Below are 19,108 nucleotides of genomic sequence, written 5' to 3'. Positions count from 1 at the left end.
ACCGGATTCTTAGTCATATTCATACATTGCTGTTCAGAGCAGAGGAAGAGTAGAGATGTCTTCACCAAATGCCCATTAACCAATTTATTTTCCTGTGCTGATCTCCGATTCACCAGGGCTGCCACCTGTACCTGTTCCACTGCTGCCTGAAATGTATCCATCTCAGTTTAACTGTAGCTTCTGTTTTCAAATTGGATGGAAGTTGGTTTGAGAGAAAGTGCATCAGACAGGAGTATTTCTCAATAAGCTACAGGACACCTAAGTGGGTAATGTCATGCAAAGAAAGAAAGAAAGAAGGAAAGAAAGAAAGAAAGCATTGCAAGCTGATCCACCTCAGCATTAAAATGCCAAGCAGTCTGGAAAAAGATTGCAAGTGCTTGATAAACGTAATCTGAACTGCAGGTAAAAAGACAAAGCAGCTCAGTTAAGAGTTCCAGTGGTAGATTTTTGTGGGCAATATGTATTGAGTCTGAGATCTTTGACTAATTTGGTACAAAGGACTGAATTGAATAGAAACAAATCAAAATGGGATGCTGACAAAGGCAATAAGGATGTGTTTCAAATTTCATGCAATGCCTTATTACCAGAGTGTAAGCTGTGGCCCTCCAAATGTTGCTGGACTCCAACTCCCATCACTACCAGCCAGTGTGGCCAATGGTCAGATATGATGGGAGTTGTAGTCCAGCAGCATCAGGAAGGGCACTGTCTCCCCATCCCTCCACAGGGATCCACAGGTCCTACTTGTAATTCATGCAAGTCGTAAGGTTCCAATGGCATTAAGAAGACGTTAAAAGGAAGGGCTGAATTGTTCAGAAAAGCTGAAGATCATACTCAAAGCAGGAGGATTTACAGAAAAGCCAAATTCATCTGATGTGGACAGGCCTGGCAGAGTAAAAATAGTGATATGTTTGGACTCGCAAAATATGAATAAATCAGTTCTTAAGACAACATTTTCAGCCACCTGATTAGAGACAATGTGGCATGTTGGACTCATGCCTTTATAACAGGGATGAGAAACCTCAGGCCTGAGGGCCAAATAAATCCTTCTAGGCCTCTCTATCCATCCCTTGGGACTCTTCTCCTGGCCACACTGCTTGCCTCCTTGCCCTCAAATGTTTTTCCTGGGCTGGAATGGATCCTAGTGATAATGCTTCTTTGCTTGCCTGGATGAAGGATGCAGAGATGTGGGGATAGAAACCTCTGAATTTTGCATAGTTAGAATGTGTCCTACACATCCCTTGATTTGCCCACTTCTGCCATCAGCGCACCAGTGATGCCACCAGGTCCGGACTGGGATTCCTTTCAGCAGGAGGACTCACCAACTCAGCAAGGCTGGTTTACTGCAATTTGAAGTAAGTGAAATAACACGCATGACCATTGAGAAAGTGGAAACTTCTGTAAGATGAGTAAGTCTAGAGTGAAATAACAGAAGTGTACCACTACAGATTATGTTCTCATGTGGGGAAATACCATACCAGAACATAATTCCAGACAACTGCCCAGAGGAATCTGAAACTGAATAAAGGAAAATGCAAATTTGCCATTTCACAAATAAAATACATCAGCTGTATCTTACTCAAAGAAGCTTTAAAACTTGATGCATCTAGAATAGAAACCATAGCTCAAATACCTAGACAAAACAAGATGGCTGATTGCTATGAAAAGGGTTTCTAGAGGTTACCATTCATTTAGCAACATTTATTTGAAACATGACGACAACAAAAATACTGCTTAAGACAGTTACGGAGTCGCATGCATGAAAGGAAGAGCAATATTTTTTCCTTGGTGGCTGCCTGGAGGACTCCCAAGGAGAGGGGAGAGGAGAGGAGGCTGAGGGAAGACTCCACAAGGGAGGGTGTTCGAAAAAGGGTGAGGGGCTGCCAGCTCTGCAGGCAGGGGGGTGACATAACTGGGCTCCTGAGCCCCCCAGGGGTGCCGCAGAAAGAATGGAGTTGGTCAAGGGAGCCATGGACTCAAAAAGGTTGAAAACTTATGTAGTAAGAGATTCTGGATGTCTTATTTACTTTGGATCAGAAAGAACAGTCTTATGATCAATCAGAATAGAATCTGTAAACCTGAAAAAGTGACTGAGTGGTATATGGCCCCAAACAGACTACAGGAGGAAGGGAAGAAAATTGTGGAGCAGCACTAAAGGTTCCTGAACCAGTGACTGATCAAACAACATGAGAATGCAGATACACCTACATCAGAAATAGACATGCTAACATCTCATAAAGCATCCTAAAGCGCCAGTGAGACTTCTGAGAAGGCTTTGATGCTGGGATGCCCATCATTACATCAAAAGCAATATTAACATACAGAGAGTAATATTTTCTTCTGATGGAGAAGTATAGTAACAGTAGACCCCAAACTAGTGTCTCATATGTGGCTGCATGGAGAGAAGCAATTATTGGGAATCTTTGAAGGTAACTGAAACGGGGGCACCAGCAATTTTGAGATCAACTGCTACATTCTTATGGACTTAAGTGAAGTTTGGAAAAAGCAAACTTCTCTTTTGCAGCAGCAAATATTACAGAGAGGAAAAAAGCCGAATGAATGGATTCATGCACTTTTGTCACATCACAGGGCTCTGCCTCATCCTTTACAACAACAGAGAAGAGGTAAAAAAAACCTGCACCTTGTTTTCAGACAACAGTGGGTAACAATGCTCTTGAAGCATGTGGGGATGCTAGTCAGTTTCACTGTTCTTTCTGCAGGTCAACCTCATCACAGTGCTGGAGAGGCTAGTACGGTAAATGCCATGGACAAAGGAAGCAAATGGGAAAATGCTCCCAGAGCACGTGAAAGGAAGGCCGTAGGATCAGGCTTTGTGAGCCAACAATGCCATAGAGCATAACCAGATACCAGCTTTGAAGGGATACGAAGTGTTTGTCCACATCTAAGGAGATGCAGACCATGGAGTCTGCAGGAACTGCATCAGGCACACAGGGCTACTACCCACTGTGGCATCTCCAGTTAAAATGATATTTGAGAGCAGGACTACAAAACTCCCCAGAATGAAAGACTCTGGAGAGCTGCTGCTAGTCTGAGTTGGCAATACTGTACTAGACGGACCAATGGTTTGATTCAGTATAAGGCAACTTCATATTTTCACATTCAGATTCCTCTCTTGCCAGTGAAAGCCATCCTGTCAATAAATGTGTTAGTTGAAGATGCTACAGGGATAGCTTGCATATGCATGCAAAAACACACAGAACATTTTCAAACAATCCCCTCAGCTGGTTTCTACAACTTCTAACTGTACAGTGCCAGAACCAAATAAAGAGGATGCAGAAAGTGGCTGCTTGAGTAGGCTTTTAAAAGCAGTATTGAACAGGCAGCTTCTCCCACATTCAAGATCTGACAGACCCCTCTCAGCCACAAGATTGTGTGGGGAGCACGAATGGGACATGGGCTTTATAGAGGTAGCATTCACAGCAACTGCTCTGACTGAAAGAGTTGCCTCAACCACAGAACATGCGGTCTGATTCACACTTAGGTTTCCTTATAGCAGGGGTGGGGAACAAGGGCCCCCCTCAGAAGTTGCTGGACTACAACTCCCATCATCCTTGACCATTGGCTATGCTGGTTGGGACTGATCTGAGTCCAGTGACATCTGGAAGGCCGCCAGTTTCCCATGCCTGCCTTACATGGTTACAGCACACATTTGTCCAGGTTGTGGGGAAAGGGAGAGAATGACTGTTTTAGTATTTTAACTTTTGTATATTTTAAAGTATGGCTGGGATTTTTTCTTGATTTTCTTGTTGTATCTTTTTGTAAACCGCTTTGAGGATTTTTACAATCAAGTTGTGTATAAATTTTATAGAAATAAATATATGATAAATAATACAGCAGGAGCTGCTTTCTGTGAACCATGCCTTGTTCTATAAATGCAGGGGGCAGACAACTTCTGATCACATGACTGCAGCAGTTTTTAGCCCAGCCACACTCACTCCCCTACCAAACCCCTTCAAAGGCTACATTTCCAACCTTTGGTTGGTTGAGGGTTCCTCAAATGCGTCTCCCAGGCTGTTCAAGGGATGCTTGTTCTCATCTCAGGTGTGAGGACGTTTACAAAGTGAATCCTGCACCGTGACCTGGCAGGATTCCTGCACTAAACGAGGATGCTGAGATGCAACAGCCAGCCCCAAAATCATATCCAGGCATGTCCCAGCCTGCAGCTTAGGGCTGCTGAGTCACTGGCAGAAGCAAGAGGGAATACTTGTTTGGGAGCAGGGAGGGAATTTACTACTGGGAAGCCAAAAAGAGAAAAGAGCTACAAGCTAGAGAAAGAAACCATGCAAACAACAAAGTATTAAAATACTCTGAGTATTAAAAAATTAAGCAAGAGAGCTGAGAAGCCTGCTAAGCAGGAATATGTTAATACAGTGGTTTTCAACCAGTGGTGCTGCGGGCACCACTGACCTCTGTCCCTCTTTCCTTACCTCCTTCTGAGGCCCTCTCTTGTCTCTGCCTCCCAAAGGCTTGCACAGCTGTTTGTTGCAGCAGCCCTGGCTACAAGCTCTCCAGGTGAAGGGTGCCTCTGGGGCTGGTCAGGGGCGCTGGTTGCCAGGAGCTGAGGTGGCCTTGAAGTAAGCGAGCAGGGGGGTGAGGGAGCCCAGCCCGCCAGCCCTTGCTGCTGGGAATGGACAGACAAGTGGGAGGCCAGGCAGGCAGGCATGTGCTGAGCTGGCCTTTCTTGTGCTTGCTGTGCGCAAGGCCTGCCTGGGAGCTGCGTACCTGGTGCTGAAGGGGGGCCTTTCCACCACACAGGCCTGGCAGCACCCACTGCTGTCTCCCAAGGTAAACGGCTAGCCTCATGTTCACCTTTGGTCAATCTTTGTTGGGCCACTAAGGCTGGGGGCATCCTCTTCCCAGACCCTTGTGGGGCAGTGTGAGGAGGCACCTCTCTTTGGGGTGGAGTGGGGGGTAGCTCAGAGACCAGGGGCGGCAGCAGTGGCTGCCCAGAGGACTCTCAAGGAGAGGAGGCTGAGGGAACACTCCACAAGGCAAGGTGTTCGAAAAAGGTTGAGAGGCTGCCAGCTCGGCAGGCGGGGGTGGGGTGGGGGAACATAACTGGGCTCGTGAGCCCCACAGGGGTGCCACATAAAGAGTGCAGTTGGTCAAGGTTAAAAACCTCCGCGTTAATATGTTAAGAAGAATGGGAAATGAAGAATATCCCCAAACAACAGATGAATGGGGGACCAAGAGACAGCAGGCAGGCTGAGACGCATGAGTGCTTGAGCAGCACATCACAGTGGGAGGCAGCTGTAGCTGGAGTCAGTCAGAGCTGGAGTAGTTTTCAAGCAGCTCAGAGACTATACAGTCCAGATGCAGCAACCGAGAAGTGCTATTGCTGCTCCAATGGCTCAGGCAGCCGTTAATGACGTGTACAACCCTGCACTCCAGAAGGAAAGTCTGATGGGAAGCATGAGTACATACAAGCTGAAGGCTTGTGCCAATGCATCACACACACCCCAGAACTGACGCAGAGGGTTGCTTGTGCTCTGTGTTGCAAATGCTAAAATTCTGCATCAAGAAAAGTTGAGTTCTGCAATCTGTACAAATTATGCAAACAGAATTATGCAAATCAATTATGAGTTTATACATCACAGGAAGGGGCAAAAAGTTGCAAAGACGCCTCGTCCACAGTCACTAGAGAGCATGCTTGGCAGCTCATCTTTCTTTTGAGATTGTGAAAGCATTTTTTAAAATTACACTTATCTTCCACCTTTTTCTCCAAGGAACTCAAGGTAGTGAAAATGGGTCTCCTTTTCCTCATTTAATCCCCACAAAAACCCAGTGGGTTTTTGCTGAGGTTAGGCTGAGAGGAAGTGAGTTCTGTGGCCAAGTCTCCCAGCTCCTAGTCTGACACTCTACCACTGCACCACACTGGCTCACATTTGGCACAGTATCAATCATATATTTGCAGCCAATAGGACTAGTTTCCCCTCCTCTTTCAGCTAAAGCGAAGATTCTTTTGGAAGCTGAATTCTGTGCTCGGTCCCTCATTCTGCACTTTCTTCTAAGATCCCACAGAATTATGATACTGTATAGGTATAGTTCTATGGATACTGCATAAAGCCACTACTGTATTCTGATAATCCCTCCTTAGTGGATTTTTAATTTTTTAATTTTATTAAATATAATTTCACAAGATTACAAACAATATTCTATATTCAGATGTGAGATTCAAAACACTAACAAAGAAAACAATATATAAGGGCAAGAAAAAGAGAGAAAGAAGCAGACCAAATTGACCCATGAGGCACAGTTCAATGGGGAAGTTCTCTTGCACAAGCCCCTTTGAAATGAATGGAAGCTGCCCAAGGGCACAGAAGTCCGCCCCCAGCCCCCAATGGATAACTTTGATAAATGCTCAGACACAAAATACACAGCAGGGGCTTTTAGATCAGTCACTATCTCCTAGCTTCAACTTCTCTGGAATTCCCCTGGCAATCTCAAAGACTGGATTATTGCAATATGATGTATGTGGGCTGGTGCAAAAGCTGCAGCTTGTGCACAACTTGGTGGTGAGGCTGCTGAGTGGACGGAGCTACTGCAAGCAGATTGGTATACCTTTGCTAAAGGAGCTGCACTGGCTGGCAGTCTGCTGCCAAGTCAGGTTCAATGTGATGTTACTACAGTGTTACCTCAGGTTAAGAACTTAATTTGTTCCAGGGGTCCATTCTTAACCTGAAACGGTTCTTAACCTGAAGCGTGCTTTTGCTAATGGGGCCTCCTGCTGCCGCTAGTGCGCAATTTCCATTCTTATCCTGGGTCAAAGTTCTTAACCTGGAGCAACAACTTACTGGTTAGTGGAGTCTGTAACCCGAAGCGTCTGTAACCCGAGGTACCACTGTAATTTATAAGGCCCTATGTAGCTCTAAACCCGGTTGCTTGAGAGATGGCATTATCTCAGTAGAACCTTGCAACCCATAGAGACGTTTCTCCCAAAAGTTCCAAAGATTTCAGATACCCACACTGTATTAACTCAGAGCAGGGCTTTTAGCGTGGTTGCCCCTGTTCTGTAGAATAGCCTTCCTGTCAAGATAAAACAGGCAGCACTATTTTCATGCTCCAGAAACCATTGAAGACATATTTGTTCCAACAGGCTTTCCTAGCTGGATAAATGTGTATTTTCCATGGAATATGTTTTGCTTTGTATTGCTTTTGTTTTGTTTTAAATGTCTTGGCTGTCTTTTTAACTGTCTTTTTGCTGTTTTTATTGTACATTGCCTTGAGATGGTTGGTGGTTAACAAATTATTGATAATAATAACAGCAAACAAGTTGGGATCTGGTTATCAAAAAGACCACCTTTTTCCATACGGACTTGGCTGTTTACTAAGATCTACCAATCAGGCCTTCCTGCCAGTGTTAGAAATTCAGATATATAAGCGATGCATCAAATGCTCCTTAAACCAAGGTTACAGTCACCAAAACGGTATGTCTAGTTGCCACTTTTGGGTAAGACAGCTCTAACATCTTATTTTTCTAATGATGGACTGATTGCGAGTGATTCTCAGTTAAACATCCAGCTAGTTCAAATGATAACCTTGAGCTAGGTTAAGAACTTTGAGAGCTTAAAGAAGAAAAGTCACTTGATCCAGAAACTGGCCTGTTCCAACCTCTTTTTCTTAATGGTGACTGTGCCTATTCAGGCTGCACAGAAAAAGCATTTTGGTTTCTGAAATTCATTACAATTGTGCAGATAAAATAGAACTGATAGAATTCTACAGGATGTGGTACTAGTGTGTGAAAACAGTCAAGATCCAATGATCCCCAAGCATGCACTTCCAGATGGTGGAGATGTGAGGCGTCATCCTGGCTCCCAGGCATCATCACTTGGTCGCACGTGGTTGATAGACAGGTGCAAAATGTGCCTGGCTGATTTTGAACACTGCTTCCTGCTTCCTTTTTTACCTGCTCATGTACATCTTTTGGAGCATAGGAGCCAACTCCTAGGGGCCAAGGTCCCTTTGCCCCCCCCCCAATAAAATATTTGAGGGGGCTGCCCCCCAGTTGATGGGCATTGCCATTCAAATACTGTATGTTTGGCGTGTCATGTGATCAATTATGTGGGGTGGGGATTACCCCCCCCCCAATATTTTATTCAAGTTGGCACCCCTGTTTTGGAGGGTCTTTTCTGTTTTGGCACCCAGCTTCTGGAATTACCATCCTTAGTTGTGTTTTGACACTTGTTAAAGACCTGTTTGTTTGTTTGTTTATTCAACCAAGCATTTGCTAATTTTTAGTCCCTGGCTTTAAGTAATATGTTTTCTACTGTACATTGTTTCATTAATTATTTTACAGCAATTTATTGGTGTGCAATTGTATCCTGTACACCACTCTGGAATTTTATAATGAAGGGTGGTATATAATTATTTTTTTTTAAAAAAATACAATACTGTTTTTAGAAATGAAGAAATAATCACAGAGCAGTAAAAGTTTGGCTCTTTCCCATCAGCCAAGGCAACCTGATGCAGGGAATGGAAATTCCAGTTCACATCGTAAACAAGAATCAAGGATGCAATCTTGTGTATAAGGAATGTGTGATCATTACACAACTTGGAGGGTGGTAGTTGCCCTGGGTTAATTCATGCAGACCACAAAGGTACAATCTTATGAATGCACCCATTTGAAAATGCTAAGAGTGGCTCAAATGTTGGTACACTCCCTCAATGGATGACCGCTGGCTCAACAGAAATAAATAAAAACCAAGTTAGAACCAAGTTGTCTCTACATTCGCAAAACTAGAGAAAAATATAAGAAGCACAAAAGCTGGAATTGGCTGAGAACAGAAGAGACATGACGTATTGCATCAGGAGGTCTGGTTTGGTTATGGATGGCTCAGCTCCACAAGCAACTCACGTGATTACCTTGAGAGGCAATGTGTCATCAGGGGGACATTGCTGCATTGTCCTCATTTGCACATCACTACACAGTGGTACCTCGGGTTACAGATGCTTCAGGTTACAGACGCTTCAGGTTACAGACTCTGCTAACCCAGAAATAGTACCTCAGGTTAAGAACTTTGCTTCAGGATGAGAACAGAAATTGCACGGCGGCAGCGGCAAGCCCTATTAGCTAAAGTGGTGCTTCAGGTTAAGAAGTTTCAGGTTAAGAACGGACCTCCAGAACGAATTAAGTTCTTAACCCGAGGTACGACTGTAGTTAAATTTAACTATAGTTTAAAGGTGAACAGAGAAAGAATTGCAGCCACTTCACTCCTTCTCTGTTCCGCCATGGTTTGCCTTAAATCTGTGGTTTGTTTTCCCCAAGTAAACAATAAGCAGTAAGTCAAAAACAAAATGTGCTTATACTGTAGCCTATGCTTTGTTGTTTGCAGAAAGACAAACCATGATTCTTGTTTCTGAGAGCATGGGGCCATACTAAAATGCCTGCGATTTCAGCAGTGTGTACCAGCATGCTGCGCTTTCAACTTTGTACCACAATGAAGGTTAACTGTGGTTTAAAGTGACATGCAAATAAAGCCACTGGATTACTCGTGGTGCTTCACTAGGGCAATGGCCATTTTGAAGTTAGGCTGCTCATTTGTCTTATCCTAGAGCAGGGGTTCCCAATTAGCTAAGTACCACAGACCCCCTGTTTTTCAAATGTCAAGCCATGGAGCTCCTATTTTGGAAAATGCTGGTATCTCTGTGGTAGTTTTTGTTATGTGAGTGGGTTATGCAGATCCCCTGTGGCTCGCAGACCGCCAGTTGGGAACCACTGCCCTAGGAGAGAAGATAAATGGAGCCATCTTGCCTCAAGGCTGAGTACCGCACCAGTCTATGATATCCTCAGTCTTAAGGAAGTTGAAGGGCTGGGAAGAGAACACACAATTCTAAAGTCTGTTCTATCAAAAGCAGAAGAAAAAAGGGAAGAGTGTGTCAGACACAGAAATGCGGAAAGGGGGAGATGATGACATAAAGGTTTCCTAGGTCTGCATGAATCCCAGCCTGACTGAGGTGAGCCTGACTGCAGAGCTATGTTCTGCCAAGCTGAACCCTCGAAAAAGCTCGTCTTTCCCACCCCTTAGACATCAAGTCAGATGTCCCCTTCACGTTTTAAAAACAGTGCATCCACGCTGCTTCCCTGCTATGCCCCTCCTCTGAACCTGACCAAGGGGGGGCAGCCTCCAGCTCCATTTCTGCTCACTGGCACGAGTGTCTTGCCTCTTCCGTAGGAACAGGGACACTAGAAGGGAGATAGCATTTTGCAACCTTTGCATCCTTTAGAAAATATCCTAACTTCCATTTTCACATTCAATCAGGTTCCTTTTTAAAATCTGACTGTAGGTTTAAAAATAACTCTCTTCCACTTTCCATTTGCTCCTGATTACTTCTGGACTGACCTACTCACATTTAATCGGAAAGGATTCCTTGACCATAAAAGCATCCCAAGATGCAGCCATATATCTGTTCAACACATCCAGGACAGGAAGTTGGGAAAACTACTTTTCCAAAGTGTTTATAATCCTATTAACCTTTAAAACCAATAAAAATTATTTGGATTTGAAAAAATAATCCTATTAACCTTATAGCATCTGTAGCTTTTGTCTAGTTTTTTTTACAGTTAATCCCCCACGTTTCTCCTTCCCACCGGAAAAATTGCTTCCCCACCCAACTTTCAGCAGACTTTTAGAGGTCTAAACTTTGGAAACAAAAAACACCATTGAAGTAGGGCAAGCATGGAGTGTTCTTTCATTCCACCTGTGATTGTTTCCCAGTCCCTTTGGTCAAATCATTCATTCTACACACTGAGCACCTAACTGATATAAATCAGGGACAGAATTCTCACCTCCCATCAGCCTCAAGCAGCAGAGCCAGTGGTCAAGGATGATGGGAACTGCAATCCAAAAACATTTGGAGGGCCACCGGTTCTCCAAACCTTATAAATCAATTAAACACACAAATCCCTTTTCTTTCCAAATGAGAAGGGAGGCTGAGGGAATTGACTTGTGTTGATTAACATTGCTGTATTCTCAGAAGAGGTATTTTAAGTCATTGCGACAAATTATTTCAAAAACACACTCTTTTTGAACAATATATTTTTAAATCCATCCAAGACTGGGACTTTGAACCTTGCCCTATACCCTGCTTAATCGAAAATGGCATCTATCAGAGTTAAAATATGTCTAATCATTTTCAGCCTTTCCTGATGTGTTGTGCAGCCTGTACCCTATAATGAGGAACTAAGCAATCCAGACAACTCTCTCTCTCTTTCTCTCCTTTACACATACGCAAAAGCCAACTTGAGGAAGGGGTTATCATCACAGTCCCTCCAGGTGTCCATATTTTCCAGGGACAGTCCCAGATTTACAGAAGCTGTCCCAGTTTCTGACCTGAACCTGGAATGTCCCACTTTTCCTTAAAAAAGGTAAAGGGACCCCTGACCATTAGGTCCAGTTGCAGACGACTCTGGGGTTGCAGCGCTCATCTCGCTTTATTGGCCGAGGGAGCCGGCGTACAGCTTCTGGGTCATGTGGCCAGCATGACTAAGCTTCTGGCAAACCAGAGCAGCGCACAAAAACGCTGTTTACCTTCCCGCCAGAGCGGTACCTATTTATCTACTTGCACTTCGTGCTTTCAAACTGCTAGATTGGCAGGAGCAGGGACCGAGCAACGGGAGTTCACTCTGTCGCAGGGATTCGAACCGCCGACCTTCTGATCGGCAAGCCCACGTCCCTCCGCTTTTCTTTAGGACGTCCCTATTTTCATTGGATAAATATTGGAGGGTATGGTAGGATGTTCTGAGGGCAGCCTTGTATTGGGAGCTTTTTTCAATGTTTAATATTTTGTTATGTTTTTATATATGTTGGAAGGTGCCCAGAGTGGCTGGGGCAACCCGGTCAGATGGGCTGGGTATTATGATTGTGATATTATGTTTATTTAGAGCATCCCTATTTTCCCTGGAGAAATGTTGGAGGGTATGTCATCACTCCTTCAGTGGTGATTGGAACCAACACAATTTCTCTGCAAAGGAGCATAATAAGCATCTCAAGAACAAAGGGGGGGGGCGGAACTTGCATCCCCGCCTTGGGGGAAAAGGTGCTTTAAAGAGTAATGTTACCATTGCTAGGAATGGCTAGCTCTGAAAGACAATGACGTGGTGGTTGGCGCTGTGCACATTCAGTCATCAGCCCCTGCTCCAACTTAGACATGGGGGCTTCCTTCTGCTTACAGCAGAGATTCAGCCAGTCTGTTGAACTCAAGAGCCAGAATCTGCCGCGTGTCTGGAACACCAGAGGCAAATGCCAGAGCCCTGCTAGATGTTGATTTCTGCATTAACCCACTTTTGTCCCTGCAGGCCTGATCCTGATCTGAGCTTTGTACATACAGCATGGACACTCCTTGTCCACCCACACCCCCTTGTGTGCCTGTCCACAAGGGACAAGCAGCCAAGGATGCCTTGCTTGGGAGCCAAATGCCATGAAGGCACTTCCTGCTCTGTGGAAGTTGAGAAAGACTGTAGGAGTATTAGGGTGGAGCAGATTCCTTGCAATGGATGAGGTCATCCCAGCAAGAGAGAGTTCCTCCAGGTTCCTAAATAGCACTCGTGGGTGGAGAACAGCTATTTCTTCCTGGTCTAATTTCCAGTGATAAATATCCTGCCACCCATCTCTTAATTTATCTGCCTTGGGGACATCTTGCAGCACATGGCAGGACAGCAATCCTGGCCTGATCTGAACAGCTGCAATTGCTTTATCAGAAACAGACCCCCACCCCAAGCCTCTCCAGCACATCCGAAGCCTGAGGAATGCAGTTGTGCTGGCCACAGATATCAACAGATGGTTTTTGTTGTTTGGCGGAGATTTGGCCAGAGGCTTTGGGAAAAGCAATGAGGCAGGAGGAAGGGGTGGGGGGAGGGGGGAAGGATCTCTCCTAAGGATCTCTTCCCACAAGCTGGGGAGGGAGGGAAGAGAGAGAAAGAGCGTGCTGAATGAAAGCTTCGTTCTGCACTTTCCGATAGGCTGATTAGAAGATGGTGATAAAGTGAATGGAAAAGCCCTTGGTCTGTATATTCATTAGCAAACAGAGCCAGAGGAGCACTAATAGATTGCTGGCAGGCAGGGAGTGCCATAGAATGAGAAAGGGGACAGCTGGTTTGAAGGGCAGTCTGAGGAGCGTCTAAAACAAACAGCTCTGGCTGGGATCAGATCCTCATGGCCATCCTCTGTCTCAGAACTTTCTGAGTATGGAATATTTAAGGTTTGCTGCTGCTCTATTCTGAGTTCAGTAGCTGACAATCAAGAACAAGCACCAGTTATATGCATGTTATGTCAATGGGGTGCCCTACAGATCTTGCTGGACTACAACTCCTATCATCCCTGACCATCAGTCTGAGGCTGATACGAGTTGCAATTAACATCTGGAGGACACCACTGTGTTATGTATAGAAACCAAAATGCATTTTAAAAATGGGTTTTCCTGCCTAACTCCTGATTTGGATAAATTTATCACTGGGCCTTTAAAATTGCCCAAGAAGCACCTGACAGTCCCCAAAGAGGCAATATATGTAATTAATATGTGCACTTCACTGAAAGGGTTTCCCTGGGTCAGTGCTGAGTAGAGTACTCAATGTTCTGTGGCAGTAAAAACTAGAAACTCAGTGTTGCTGAGAAGTACTGTGAGACAAAATGAAGACTTTTTTTTTCTTATAACACTGTTATTTGCCACAGTGCCATTATATAAATCTGCAGTGTGACTGCCTTTGGAAAACTAGAGTTCTGACGGCTCCCCCTCCATGAGGATATTCAGGAGCTGGAAAGAGTGTTGTGGCTGGGGGGACCACAAGTCAGTGACAAGTGTCTGCATCCAAGCAGGTGGCTCCAGGTTCAACCCTCGGTGTCTTCAGCTAAAAGGGATCTGATAGCAGGTGATGCCAGTGTCCTCTGTGGGACACTCCCTGTCCGTCAGAACTGACAGTATGGGGCTACATGGACAAAAAATCAGAGCTAGTATGTATGTACCAAAAGAGAATGCAACTAACAGTGCAATCCATGCATTGCTATTCAAAAGCAAATCTCAAGTAAGTGTGTACAGGATTACAGCCAAAAATGACCAGGAGGCTGGCTTTTTAGTTTAGAAATAAAAGATAACCAAGTTAGGAAAAAGATCAGTGCAGAGAATATGGACACAAACATTTTTGCCCTCTCTTGTAACCATGTTGAAAGGGCAGAGGATTGAGGGTTGATGGAAAGAGGTCTTTGTACAATGCAATTCAGCATAACATTGATATTTACCACTGAGATGGTTGATGGCTCTAAAAGGGGATTAGATAAATTTGTGGTCTATCTGTGACTATTAGCCAAATTGGCTACATGGAAACACAGTGTTCAGAAGCATTGTACAGTGGTACCTCGGGTTAAGAACTTAATTCGTTCTGGAGGTCCATTCTTAACCTGAAACTGTTCTTAACCTGAGGTACCACTTTAGCCAATGGGGCCTCCCGCTGCCTTTGTGCTGCCGGAGCAAGATTTCTGTTCTCATCCTGAAGCAAAGTTCTTAACCCGAGGTACTATTTCTGGGTTAGCAGAGTCTGTGACCTGAAGTGTCTGTAACCTGAAACGTCTGTAACCCAAGGTACCACTGTACCTCTGAATATCAGTACTGGGAGACATAAAATGAGACATGTTTGTCACTTGAGGCTTCCTGGGACATCTGGCTGACTACTGTTGGATCTTGGATGCTGGACTCTGTAGATTCTTGTTCTAATTCAGCAGGGATTTTCCTATGCCATTTATTAATTAAATTTTCTATACCTCTTGCTTGTGTAAAAACGAAAAAGTGGTGAACTGCAACATCTATATTGAAATTATCCAGCAAATACACTGGATACACATATAAATACAGTTGAAGAACTGTAGTGATTCCTCTTTACACTTGAATGTATGCAGCCTCTTCATCAATCTATTGCTTCATCGACCCAATATCCCGTATCCTAATCCCACTACCAATTCCCTACCCTCACTGTCATAAAACAGACAAGCAACTGTGCAGCTTCACAGTGCGTTATCATCATCATCCAACCCGAAAACCTCAGCTCAGTGCATTTCCACTCTAGAGAGCCATCTGCATGAGGAAAAGCATGCTGTTTCCAAGATGCAGCAGCCTTTGGGGTTGGACATGGCACTAGTTCCCATACACAATGCCTCCACCCAAATGCAGTGCTGTGACTCAAAGCAAAAGAAGGGAATCATATGATCGATGGCTCTACCAAGGCCAGTACAATTTACTTTAACAACCAACTGCTCTCCACAATGCCCTGGGCAGAGGTTCTTTCACAGCCATGCTAGAGATGCAAACACCTAAAAAATCTCCCAAGGAAAAGACGTGCCTTCCTCTCTCATTTTCCTCAGAGCCTCATCTTCTACCAACTTTAGGAGGTACTTCTAACTGCATTCTGGACCTGGGACCATCTGCATGTGCTCGACCACTGAGCCTTGCCCACTCTCAAGAGGACACAGAAAACTGTCAGTCCTAATAACAGACTGCAGAGGAACAACTGAGATCTGGGGACAGAGGCAACCACAGGAAACAGAGGAAAAGTGACTCCAGGGAGGACAACACAAACTCAAGATCGAGGAGTCAAATTGACAGATCATTCTGACAAGACATTTGGCACCCAGTTGTGTAGAGCAGGGGCGGCCAACTCCCAAGAGACTGCAATCTACTCACAGAGTTAAAAACTGGCAGTGTTCTACCCCCCCGGGGGGGGGGTTCAGGTCAAAGTTATTGAGCTTTTTTTACAGGAGCCAAAGTTTTTGAGCTTCTTTGGGGGGAGCCAGTGATCTACCAGTGATCTATCATGGACGTCCAGTGATCTACCTGTTGGGCATGCCTGGTGTAGAGCATCTGTCCCTCATATCTTTTTCTTTGTCAGAATAAAAGCAGGCTGGGAGGTGGCTGTTTTGAACATTAACAATATGGCCAGAGGGGAAAGAGTTGGCAGCAAGCCCCTTCCATGCTGCTGATAGGAAGAACGTTCTGACAGCAAGAGCTGTTAAGACAGTGGAATGGACTCCCTTGGGATGTGGTGGTTCATTGGAGGTTTTCAAGCAGAGGTTGGGTAGCCATCTGCCGTGGATGCTTTAGTTGAGATTCCTGCATTCCAGGGGGTTGGACTAGATGACCCTCGGGGTCGTTTCCAACTCTACAATTCTATGGTTCTATGAACCCCGTCTCTGGAGCCAACAGCCTGAAAACTCTTGCATCATTCAGACATCCAATTTCTGCCTTCCTCCTATTCCCAGCCCCCACAGTGCCACTCAAAGCATGCCACTTCACTATGCTGTGTGGCCCTTCCAGACTTTGATCTGAGACAGCCTTGCAGTTTTAACAAGCCTGAGAGCAAATGATAGATTTAAGATCCAATGCTTGAAGGCATAAGGCCTCTTTGAAAACTATAGGCTGGCTTGTTGTGCTGGAAGAAATAATTATTATATTAAGAGAAGCTTTGTGACCTCTTTGTGGTGCCCAAACATTACATTTGTGGTTAGGTTTCCAGGTCAAATCCTATGCAATCCTGATAATTTCTGATTATAACCATGCAGCTGATTAAAACCTGTAAATCTGCAAATTCACCGCAAATCTGTGAATAGTGTGGGCTGAGAAGCTGAGTGTGCAAGGCAGGTCAGTCCTGTGGCTTGTGTGCTAACTTTCCATCTGAAAGTTCACTCATCAGAGTCCATCACAAGCCCCTGAGTGTTTGGGGATACACAACCCCTCTTTACATTTCATGCCATTACTATGCGTGTGAGAGAGAGAGCACACCAGGAAGTACCTAGTCCAAACTCACATCAACCATTAACCTTCTAGATTGCCTAGCTGGGGCAAGGCAGTCTCTTGGCTCTCTTCCCCACTTGCAACAGAGGGATATTAATACTGGCCTCTTTTACAAGGTTGTAAGAAAGATCACCAAGATAACAGGCAGCATAGTGAACACTCAAAATATACTTTGCATCCATGCTGTGCAAACGCTGCTAGGAGGCCCCACAAGCCCCATTTCAGCCTGGGCTTTCCAGGCACAAATATGGAATACTGTATTGATGTGTGGATTGTAAAGCTCATCACAAGAACAGTCCATAACTGGGTTCAGTCTCCTTTCTTTTCATAGGTAAGGGAAGAAGATAACAATTCTCTCCCACCAACTCTCCAGTTTGTCTGTGGAGAGGCTATATTAACCATTAATGTCTTAAGAATATGCTGGAAATGACACTACAAAGTCCAGGTAAAGGTTTTCTGTGAAGATTGTATTGCATAACCAGACTTGTTCCAAGTTATTGTTGAGACAGTTTTATTATTTTCAAAAGCAATTTCTTTTGGGGGGGAGTAAGTAGCATAATCGCTTCCAACAGATCAGTGTGCTTTGAGCAACAAACACCCTTCATTAGGTGACCTGTGTGCGTTAAAGAAAATATAAGCTTTGACTGAACGGAAGAGTCTTGCTTCTTAAAATCAAAAGCTATTCTGAGCTGCCTTCAGAAGATACAGTCCCACAAATCTTCTCAACCCACATGCCCTGAATAGAGCTTGATTATAATTATTATTTTATTATTCAAAGCTTATGTTTTCTTAACACAGAGTTCCCCTCCTGAAGGGCCCAAAATGTGTCAAGGCTGTTAGAGCTTATATGTTTGCTTTGAATAAACTCATTTTTTCTGCACCTGCTTACAGACTTTCCTCTTTTTGTGCTCATTCTGGGATGTTCCCTCAAGCTGGACAGGACTGCAAGATACCTTCTGTATACAAGAGAAGGGGGGACCTTCCTATCCAAGTCATTCACTTCCTTGGAGAAAAGCTGAGCAGGAGGGCAATAGCTGAAGATGCCCCCAGACGGACTGACCTGCGGGGGGGGGGCAATGCGCCTCTGGAGGCTGTACATGCAGAGATGCTCTGCCCCTCCGCCCACCCGCCTCCCCCCTGCCCACCGGCGGAGGGACGGGCATTTTGCTTTCAATACACTGTGCCCAATGACATGAAGCAGGAGCATAAATAGCAAAGACGGTATTAGGCCATCTTCAGTCCGGACTGGGAGCCCCTTCCCCTCCGGCGGGGCCAAGGAGTTCTCCGGGCTCCCGCCCCACCCCGTCAAAAACTCACAGCAGAGCGTCCCTCCCGTCTTGCAGCCCAGCTGGGCGGGCAGGGCCAGGGAGAGCCTCGCCACCCGGCCCGCGTCGCTGCCGGGGCCCGATCCACCCTCCCCGGCAGCAGCCGCCGCCTCCCCGCCCAGCTCCGCCGAGGAGCCCGTGGCGGCGCCGGGTCGGGGAGAGGGCGGCCTGGCCGGCGGCGCGGGCAGCGGGGCGCGGGATGCGCCGCGGGAGGAGCGGGCGAGGGCGGTCCCGGCTGGGCTGGGCACTCACCTCCAGGCGGCGGCGGCGGTGGCGGTGGCGGCGCGGGGGGCTCCTGCGGGGCTGGCCAGCTGCCTCCTCCATCGCAGCGTCCGCCCGCCCAGGCGTCGGGGCGAGCCAGCGGCGCGCGACAGGCGGAGGAGGGAGGGAGGGAGGGAGGAGGAGGAGGAGGAGGCGCGCCGACGGCGGCGGGGCCGCGCTTTCCCCGGCAGGGGGAGCTCCGCGCGCCGCCCGACGGTGGGGCTCCCGGCTGAGGGAGCTGCTGCTGCTGGGCGTCCCGTCGCCTCTTCAGGGTGGGCTGCTCTGGAACCGGGAGAGCGGGGGGGGGGGCGCTCGGGCTCCTGGGCTCCGTGACGCGGCCGGGGCTTCCCTTGGCCCCCAGTGCTTCTTCCCAGTCGACCCCTCTGCTGACGGGGCTTCTCGGAGGGATGGAGATGAACCGGACACATGGGGGAGGCAGAGCTGAGGTATCTGAGACGCAACTGGTTGGTTAGTTCAGCATTTTTTATTTATTTCCTTGATGGGGGGCAGCCCCACCCCTCCTGGCTACCGGTGGCCACAGCAGAGGAGCAGAGGCGGGTTGATAAGCTGGCAGCCTATTTGCAAGGCCAGTTTCTGCTTCAGGATTACTGGAAGGGAGCACTGGAGCGCATTGTGTGCTGGCAGTGCCAGTTCTGCAGACGGAGGTGGCCAGGTGGGCATTTGGGGGTTTGTGGGTCAGGTGTTCTCACAAGTTTTGAATGAGCAGGATT

At 46.3% G+C, this 19,108-nt stretch overlaps 1 protein-coding gene across 2 annotated transcripts in view; it reads right to left on the bottom strand.

Annotated features, from left to right (window-relative positions):
• Window positions 1–18,460, bottom strand: part of S1PR2 (sphingosine-1-phosphate receptor 2) — a 47,879-nt gene extending 29,419 nt beyond the window's left edge. The window contains exon 1 of one of the 2 annotated variants that reach the window (XM_053371618.1): window positions 18,369–18,460. The gene's annotated coding sequence lies outside the window, so the exon portion shown is untranslated. The remainder of the gene's footprint in view (window positions 1–18,368) is intronic. The other variant, XM_053371617.1, reaches the window with a different exon arrangement.
• Window positions 18,461–19,108: the final 648 nt, after the last annotated feature.

Source organism: Podarcis raffonei, chromosome 17, assembly GCF_027172205.1.
Source record: "Podarcis raffonei isolate rPodRaf1 chromosome 17, rPodRaf1.pri, whole genome shotgun sequence".
NCBI lineage: Eukaryota > Metazoa > Chordata > Lepidosauria > Squamata > Lacertidae > Podarcis > Podarcis raffonei.
Note: the sequence above shows the minus strand (reverse complement) of the source record. Positions and strands in the feature narration are given on the sequence as shown.